The 10,000-nt window shown below is 47.1% G+C and overlaps 1 protein-coding gene across 1 annotated transcript in view; it reads right to left on the bottom strand.

Moving 5' to 3' along the window:
- LOC123755724 (RING finger protein 17) overlaps window positions 1-10,000 on the bottom strand; it is a 928,112-nt gene that overhangs the window by 767,213 nt on the left and 150,899 nt on the right. The gene's annotated exons all lie outside the window — the stretch shown is intronic.

Here is a 10,000-nt window from a genome sequence, read left to right as displayed (position 1 = left end):
ACAGGTAACAGTTTTTCCACCCTCCTATCTTACTGTGAGGTGTAGTCACCGTATATAAGCAAGTCATTTAAGAACAGCAACCAGTACAATTTCCACGGTCAAGAATGTAGCACTAATCGTCTCCAAGACGCTACAGCTTCGACTCGGAACAGACAGCAGACTAAATTAATTAAATTAAATCTTTTATTCAGGTAAGGTACATGTACTAGGACCACATCGAGCTATAACGCTCTCGCTCCCCGAGTTCAGACACCCGTAATTCCCAATCGAGCTGCAACGCTCTCCCACATAGAGCTCCGCGACTCCGGCCTCACTCAGCTCTCTGCTCTGCTCCAGGCTCCGTCTCACCGTTTACGACAATGCCACCAAGCGACTACTGTAGCCAAGACTACTAAATAAGGAAACTCACTAAACAATGTGTAGATAATCTACCCAACAACGTAACATAAACGTACGTTACAATGTGTAGCTGGAGAGATGTTCCTCCCGTGTAGTGTAAACTCATTATTCCAGAGGTTAAAGTCCTGTACTCTATTGGATTTGTGGGGTAAAATTTCCAGACGGGCGGGCCTGGCCTAACTTTCACTGGCGGTTATTCTGACTGACTTTCACTACACCCCCTCCACCCCCCCCCCCCGGCCCAACCTGTAATACTCTCGCTCGCCCCCCCCCCACCATTTGTCACTCCACCATCCCCCCCCCCATTTCTCGTTCACTCTCACTCTCGCCATATCCCCCCAACCCCATTTCTCACGCTCGCTCCCACTATATCTTCCTTTTCCTACCCCCTCCCCATCTACCTCCCATACCTCTCCCACCACCCCACACACACACACACACACACACATCCACACAACTAGGTGAGTACACACACACACACACACATACACACACACACACACATCCACACACACACACATCCACACACACACACATCCACACACACATCCACATCCACACACACACATATCCACAGACATCCACACACACATATCCACACACATCCACACACACATATCCACACACATCCACACACACACATCCACACACCCACCCACCCACACAAAACACACACACCCTCCCACTCACCCCTCTCCCCAGGACCTCCCTTCTCCCCCATCCCCCAAGCCCTCCCTTCTCCCACATGCCTTCCCGTCTCTCCCACCCCCAGACCCTCCCTTCCCCCCCGACCCCCTAAGCCCACCACTCTCCCCCACCCCACCTAAGTCTTCCCCTCTCCCCCCACTCCCCTAAACCCTCCCCTCTTCCTCACCCACCTCAACCCTCCTTTTCCCCCCACGCCCTCCACCCTCTTCTACACCCCCAAGCCCCCCCCATCTCCCCTATCCCCCACAGCCTCTCCTCCCCCCATGCTTCCCCAACCCTCCATCTCTCACCCCCACCAACCCTCCCCCTCTCACTTCCCCCCCCCCCCCAACCCTCTCCCTCTCACCCACCCCCCGTACCCTCCCCCTTTCACCCACCCCCGTACCCTCCCCCTCTCCCCCACCACCCTCCTCTCACCCCACCCCCCAAGCCCTCCCTCCTCCACCAGTCTCCCCGTGCCAGGTCCCCCCAGCTCCCACTCACCCCAGATCCCAAAGGTCCCCCTCCCCCCAGAGGAGAAGCAGAAGTCAGTTTCAGGGTGATGTACTCAAACATAGATGGGATCACAAGCAAGACTAAGGGAAAACTAAGGGAACTAAGAACTAAGGGAAAGAGCACAAGAAGTTAACCCAGATGTAATTGGACTCACTGAAACAAAACTCTCTGGAATCATAACGAATGCCGTGTTTCCCCAGGAGCACACAGTAATAAGGAAAGAGAGGGAAGGTAGGGGAGGAGGCAGAGTGGCCCTACTCATGAGAAAGGAATGGAGTTTTAAGGAGATGGCCATCCCGGGCTGTGAGGAGTTCAGGGACTACATAGCAGGCACCATAACAATGGGAGGACCAAGAATAGTAGTAGCAGTGATATATAACCCTCCACCAAATGACAGAAGACCCAGTCAAGAGTATGAAAACAACAACATGGCAGTTAACGCTATAATTGAGAGGGCAGCCTCTGCTGCCTGTAGAAATAGATCCCACCTGCTCATCATGGGAGACTTCAATCACGGAAGGATTGACTGGGAGAACAAGGAACCGCATGGAGGCGAGGATATGTGGAGAGCCAGACTATTGGAGGTGGTGACAAAAAACTTTTTAACCCAGCATGTCGGAGAACCCACAAGGATGAGAGGCAATGACGAACCAGCGAGACCTAGTCTTCACTCTGAACGACTCTGACATAAGAAAAATCGGTTTCGAGGCCCCAGTAGGAATGAGCGACCACAGTGTACTGGCGTTTGAGTACTTGATTGAAGAAGGGTTATTGAACTCGAGGAGGGATACCGAAACCAAAAGGTTAGCATACCGAAAGTGAAACTATGAGGGGATAAGAAAATTCCTAACAGATATAGCATGGGAAACAGAGCTCAGGGGAAAGACGGCCCAAGATATGATGGATTACATCACACAAAAATGCAAGGACGCAGCAAACAAGTTTGTCCCAGTCCAAAAGGAAAACAGTGAAATGAAGATGAGAAACCCATGGTTTAATCAGAGATGTAGGCTAGCTAAGCAGCAAAGTAAAAGGGCATGGAGAAACTATAGGAATAATAGGACACTGGAGAGCAGAGAAAGATACCAGAATGCCAGGAATGAATATGTCAGGATGAGAAGAGAGGCAGAAAGACAACACGAAAATGACATCGCAAGCAAGGCAAAGACTCAGCCTAAATTGTTGCATAGCCACATCAGGAGAAAAACAACAGTAAAGGAACAGGTTATGAAATTAAGGATAGGGGCGGAAGGATTGACTACAAATGACAAGGAAGTGTGTGAGGAATTGAATAAGAAATTCCAGGAGGTCTTCACCTTAGAGCAAGGAGAAATTCCAGAGGTAAGTGAGGGAATAGCTAACCAGGAATCACTGGAAGAGTTTGAGATTACCAGCGGGGAAGTAAGGAAGTGTTTACTAGAGTTGGATGTGACAAAAGGCTATAGGCCCAGATGGAATCTCCCCTTGGGTTCTAAAGGAAGGAGCAAGAGAACTGTGCCTATCACTCTCCATAGTGTATAACAAATCACTGGCAACAGGAGAACTGCCAGATATTTGGAAAGCAGCTAACGTAGTCCCGATATACAAGACAGGAGGCACTGAACTACAGGCCAGTGTCCCTAACCTGCATACCATGCAAGCTGATGGAGAAGATTGTGCGAAAAAAATTAGTGGAACATCTAGAGCGAAGGAACTTTGTAACACAGCATCAACATGGGTTCAGGGATGGCAGGTCCTGCCTCACAGGGTTACTTGAATTCTACGACCAGGCAACAAAAATAAGGCAAGAAAGAGAAGGGTGGGCAGACTGCATATTTCTGGATTGTCAGAAAGCCTTTGATACAGTGCCACACAAGAGGCTAGTGCGAAAGTTGGAGATGCAGGCTGGAGTGAAAGGGAAGGTACTCCGGTGGATAGAGGAGTACCTAAGCAACAGGAGACGACGAGTCTGTGTGAGAGGTGAGGTCTCAGATTGGCGAGACGTTACAAGGAGTCCCGCAGGGGTCAGTCTTTGGACCTATGCTGTTTCTGGTATATGTAAATGATCTCCCAGAGGGTATAGATTCGTTCCTCTCAATGTTTGCCGACGATGCAAAAATTATGAGAAGGATTGAAACAGAGGATGATGCAAAGTAATGAAACTAGGCAGTGGAAACAGGAGGCCAGACACAGGATACAGAATAGGAGATGAAGTACTTAATGAAACAGACAGAGAGAAAGATCTAGGAGTTGATAACACACCAAACCTGTCTCCTGAAGCCCACAAAGAGAATAACGTCTGCGGCATATGCGAGGCTGGCTAACATCAGAACGGCGTTCAGGAACCTGTGTAAGGAATCATTCAGAATCTTGTACACCACATATGTAAGACCAATCCTGGAGTATGCGGCCCCAGCATGGAGCCCGTACCTTGTCAAGCACAAGACGAAGCTGGAAAAAGTACAAAGGTATGCTACTATACTAGTCCCAGAACTAAGAGGCATGAGTTATGAGGAAAGGCTGCGGGAAATGCACCTTATGACACTGGAAGACAGAAGAGTAAGGGGGGACATGATCACAACCTACAAAATCCTCAGGGGAATCGACCGGGTAAACAAGGATGAACTATTCAACACTGGAGGGACGCGAACAAGGGAACACAGGTGGAAGCCGAGTACCCAAATGAGCCACAGAGACATTAGAAAGAACTTTTTCAGTGTCAGAGTAGTTAGTAAATGGAATGCACTAGGAAGTGATGTGGTGGAGGCTGACTCCATACACAGTTTCAAATGTAGATATGATAGAGCCCAGTAGGCTCAGGAATCTGTACACCTGTTGATTGACAGTTGAGAGGCGGGACCAAAGAGCCAGAGCTCAATCCCCGCAAGCACAATTAGGTGAACTAGGTGAGTACACACGCACACACCTACCCACCCACACACACACACACCTACCCACCCACCCACACCCCTGGCCTCTCACGTAGCCTCACCTCCCAGGTCACATCCTCCCCGACTCAGCCCTCCTAAGTACACCTCCCCCCTGCCTCAGCCTCCCAAACCCCCCTGCCCCTTCCACATTTGCACTTCCCCAACAACTCCCCTGCCCCTGCTACATCACATCTGTCAACGACCCCAGTGGGTCAAGCCATGCCCTCCCCAAACCCACCTGCCCATCCCCCCTCCCCTACTACCCTCCTCCTACTCCCCTGCCCCTTCTACCCCACTGCCTTCAATTCCATCTGCTCCATCCCAGCTTCCACTGCACCCCTCTTACACTCACCCCCAAACCCCACCCAACCCTCACCCCTCTTATGCACCTCCAGCCCACATTTAACCCCCTCACCTTGTGACCCCCCTAACACTTCTCCCATCTCCCTCTTCCCCTCTTCTACCCCAAAACCCTCCACCTACCCCTGATTCCCCCCTAACTAATACACCCTCTCTTCCACTCCCAGCATCCATGCTCCATTCTCCCCTCAATATCACTCCCCCCCCCCCTCAACGTCTCAACCTCTATCTGAATCTCCGTCTCATTCTACTTCTCAACCCCCTTATGCCATTCAGACCATCTCTAACTTTCAGACTCAATATGCCCTTCCTACCCCCCCTAGATGCCCGGACTCCATTCGCCTACAGGTACTCCCAGGCACGCCCCCAGCACCCCCAGACACCCCCATTCGCCCCCAGACACCTTTCAGCCCCCCCCCAGATCCCCAGCAAAAGGGGGAACTCTGACACCTGAGTTTCCAAGAAGAGTCTCAAGGTTTGGTACACCAATGTGATGGGGTATCCAATAAAGCAGAAGAGATAAAAGAAAGAATAAGTGAGGCAGACTCAGTCATAGTGGCAATAGTGGAAACTAAAATAAATGGCATGATCTCTGATGCAATCTTTCCAGAGGGGATACCAGGTGATAAGAAAAGAAAGGACACAGACAGGGAGGGGGAGTACGTGGCACTCCTAATAAAGCGGAAATGGAAGTTTGATGACCTGGAAAATCCGAGCACCAATGAAAGCACGAGCTCCATACATAGAACTCTGACAGTAGATGGGAAGAAGATTGTAATCTTGATACTCTACAATCCCCCACCAAACAGTAGAAGGCCCAGGCAGGAGTACGAGGACAGCAACAAGACATGTATGGATGAACTGCAGAGGGCAGCAACTTTAGCGCATAGAATGAGAGCGAAGCTGCTGGTCATGGGGGATCTAAATCATGGAGAGATAAATTGGGAAACAAGGAATCCCCATGGAGGGAAGGAGACCTGGGGAGCAAAGTTAGTAGACATTATTGACAGGAATTTCCTAACACAGCATGTGAAGGAGGACACTAGGGAAAGAGGAAAGGATACGCCGAGCCTATTAGACCTAGTTTTCACCCAGAATGTAGAAGACATCGAGCATTTGGAACATGAAATACCACTAGGAGCCAGTGACCATTGTGTCTTAGTCTTTGACTACATGATGGAACTTAAAATTGTGACCAAAGGACAAGAGGTCCGGGAAAGGAGACTTGATTACAGAAAAGGGGACTACAGAAGGATAAGGGACTACCTGGGAGAAGTGCAGTGGGAGGAAGAAATTAGAGGAAAAACAGTGCAAGATATGATGAACCAAGTCATGGAAATGCAATGAGGCTGAGGAGAGATTTATTCCAACAGTAAAGGAAAAAAGCAGGAGGGAATATAATAACCCATGGTTTAATAGACAGTGTCAGGAAGCAAAGGTGAGAAGCAGGAGGGAGTGGAGGAAGTACAGAAGACAAAGGACAGAGGACAACAGGATTAGATGTAACAGAGCTAGGAATGATTACATTAACATAAGACGAGTATCTAAAAGAAATTATGAGAATGATATTGCAATCAAAGCGAAAAAGCAACCTAAATTACTACATAGAACTACATTAAGAAGGAAGAACTACAAATTACTACATAAGAAGGAAAATGTCGGTAAATGACCAAGTGACAAGACTGAGGAAAACAGAAGGGGCATATACAGAAAGCGACAAGGAAATCTGCGAGGTACTGAATGCAAGTTTCCATGGAGTGTTCACAACCGAGCCCCAGCGGCTCCCATTGTTAGAAGAGATTACCCTAGATGAAAGACACTCAGATATAGTGGTGACAGCAGAGGTGGTCATGAAACAGTTGACAACACTATATGCAACTAAAGCAGTTGGACCAGACAAAGTATCACCGCGGATACTAAAAGAGGCAGCGCAGGCTCTCAGCGTGCCTCTGGCAATGATCTTTAATGAGTCACTTATGTCGGGAGAATTGCCCAGTTGCTGGAAGGAGGCAAATGCCGTACCGATTTTCAAGAAAGGAGATAAGGAGGTGGTACTTAACTACAGACCCGTATCACTGACAAGCATCCCCTGCTTGAAAGCATCCCCATACTTGAAAGAATAATTAGGCTAAGACTTGTTGAGCACCTGGAGAGCATTGGGTTTGTAAACAAGCACCAACATGGGTTCTGGACAGGGAAATCATGCCTAACAAACCTTTTAGAATTCTATGACAAAGTAACAAGGATAAGGCAGGACAAAGAAGGCTGGGCAGACTGCATATTTTTTGACTGCCAAAAACCTTTGATACAGTACCGCACATGAGACTGCTATACAAACTTGAGAGGCAGGCAGGAGTAAGCGGAAAGGCCCTAGCACGGGTGAAGAACTACCTAACAGGAAGGAGCCAGAGGGTAATGGTAAGGGGGCGAGAAGTCGGACTGGCGAACAGTAACGAGTGGAGTACCTCTAGGATCGGTGCTGGGACCAATCCTCTTTATGATTTACGTAAATTATATGTCTACAGGAGTGGAATCTTACATGTCATTATTCGCAGATGAAGCAAAATTAATGAGAAGAGTTGTGACAGATGAGGATTATAGGGTCCTCCAAGAGGACTTGGACAGGTTACAGAGATGGTCAGAGAAATGGCTACTGGAGTTTAACACAAGTAAATGTAAAGTTATGGAAATAGGATCAGGTGATAGGCGACCAAAGGGACAGAACACAATGAAGGGAAACAGCCTACCTGTAACGATTCGAGAAAGAGACCTGGGAGTGGATGTGACACCTAATGTAACTCCTGAGGCACATATAAATAGGATTACGACAGCAGCATTCTCTACACTGGCGAAAATTAGAACTTCATTCAGAAACCTAAATGAGGAGGCTTTTAGGGCACTTTACACTGCCTACGTGAGACCCGTCTTAGAGTATGCCGCGCCATCATGGAGCCCACACCTGAAGAAACACATAAGGAAACTGGAGAAGGTTCAGAGGTTTGTGACGAGGCTTGTCCCAGAGTTACGAGGGATGGGATATGAAGAGCGTCTGAAGGAACTGAACCTTATGGCACTAGAGAAAAGAAGGGAGGAGATATGATAGGGACATATAAAATACTCAGGGGAATTGACAAAGTGGAAATAGATGAAATGTTCACACGTAATAGTAACAGAACGAGGGGACATTGGTGGAAGCTGGAAACACAGTCGAGTCACAAAGATGTTAGGAAGTTTTCTTTTAGCGTGAGTAGTGGAAAAATGGAATGCACTTGGGGAACAGGTTGTTTAAGCAAACTCTATTCATAATTTTAAAATTAGGTATGATAGGGAAATGGGACAGGAGTCATTGCTGTAAACAACCGATAGCTGGAAAGGCGGGATCCAAGAGCCAAATGCTCGATCCTGCAAGCACAATTAGGTGAGTACACACTCCTCTCACTCACTCCCCCTCCTTCAGTGGGAGCTACCCCCTCCTTCAGTGGGGAGCTACCCACTGCTTCAGTGGGGAGCTACCCACTGCTTCAGTGGGGAGCTACCCACTGCTTCAGTGGGGAGCTACCCACTGCTTCAGTGGGGAGCTACCCACTGCTTCAGTGGGGAGCTACCCACTGCTTCAGTGGGGAGCTACCCACTGCTTCAGTGGGGAGCTACCCACTGCTTCAGTGGGGAGCTACCCACTGCTTCAGTGGGGAGCTACCCCCTGCTTCAGTGGGGAGCTACCCACTGCTTCAGTGGGGAGCTACCCCCTGCTTCAGTGGGAGCTACCCCCTGCGAGGCTGGCTAACATCAGAACAGCCTTCAGAACTCCCAACTTAGTGTTTTTTCCTAAGTTCATTTATTGATTTTATAATAACAATAAACATGACATATTTGCATAATTTTGAGGGGAACTTTGACTATTTGTATTAGGAAAACTAAAGATGTTTTGGAAACTCCCTAAGTTGGGATCCTTTATTATATGCTAATGTGTTAGAAAAGTGTCATAGAATAAATAAATAAATAAATAAATGTTTATTTAGGTAAGGTACATACATACAAGAAATTTTTACAAAGATTGGTGGACTTATAGATAGAGCTAGTACATACAATGCCTAAAGCCACTATTACGCAAAGCGTTTCGGGCAGGAAAAACATTAATGACTAAAGCTTAAAACTAATGGGTAAAAAGAATAAAATGTGTTGAGAACAAATAAAAATAGAGGTAAAAGAGGGGGGAACATTGTTGAAAAAGCAGCACAAATACAATTCTGTCGACAAACAGCGCTCTTTAAAAAAAAAACAGACATTGGTTGACAATAGAGGGGTAAGGTAGGTTACAGGGAATTTATTAGGTATAGCTTCGTTTTTATCTTAAACTGGTTGAGAGAGGTACTGTCTTTAACATGGTTGGGAAGGTCATTCCACATTCTGGGTCCCTTGATTTGTAGAGCATTTCTAGTTTGATTAAGTCGTACTCTAGGAATATCAAAACTGTATATTTCTGGTGTGGTGCTCATGGGTTCTGTTACAACCTTCTATGAAGCTTTTGAGGTCAGGATTGGCATTACAGTTTGGCGTTTTATGTATGTATAATACACATGAGAGAATGTGCAGTGACAATGTCTAACATATTCAGAGATTTGAGTAGGGGTACCGAGTGATGTCTGGGGCCAGAGTTGGATATTGTCCTAATAGCAGTTTTGTGTTGAGTAATTAGAGGACGTAAATGATTTTGGGTAGTAGAGCCCCAAGCACAAATACCATAGTTGAGATATGGATAGATAAGGGAGTAATAGAGAGTCACCAGGGCAGGGCGGGGTACATAATATCTGATCTTAGAAAGAATGCCAACAGTTTTTGAAATTTTTTTTGATATATTTAGAATGTGTCCCTGGAAATTCAGCTTGTGGTCGATGAGAACGCCAAGGAATTTGCCATCTAATTTGTTACAAATTTGGGTATTGTTTATTTTGAGATTTATTTGATTAGAGGATTTATTGCCAAACAGAATATAGAACGTTTTGTCAATGTTAAGGGTGAGTTTGTTGGCAGTTAGCCAAAGATGGACTTTATTTAGCTCAGTATTTACTGTGGCATTTAGAGCAAGGGGGTCAGGACTGGAGTAAATGAAGGTTGTGTCGTCAGCAAAT

This window comes from Procambarus clarkii, chromosome 43 (assembly GCF_040958095.1).
Source record: "Procambarus clarkii isolate CNS0578487 chromosome 43, FALCON_Pclarkii_2.0, whole genome shotgun sequence".
In the NCBI taxonomy this organism is placed as follows: domain Eukaryota; kingdom Metazoa; phylum Arthropoda; class Malacostraca; order Decapoda; family Cambaridae; genus Procambarus; species Procambarus clarkii.
This window is presented reverse-complemented; position numbering and strand designations above follow the sequence as displayed.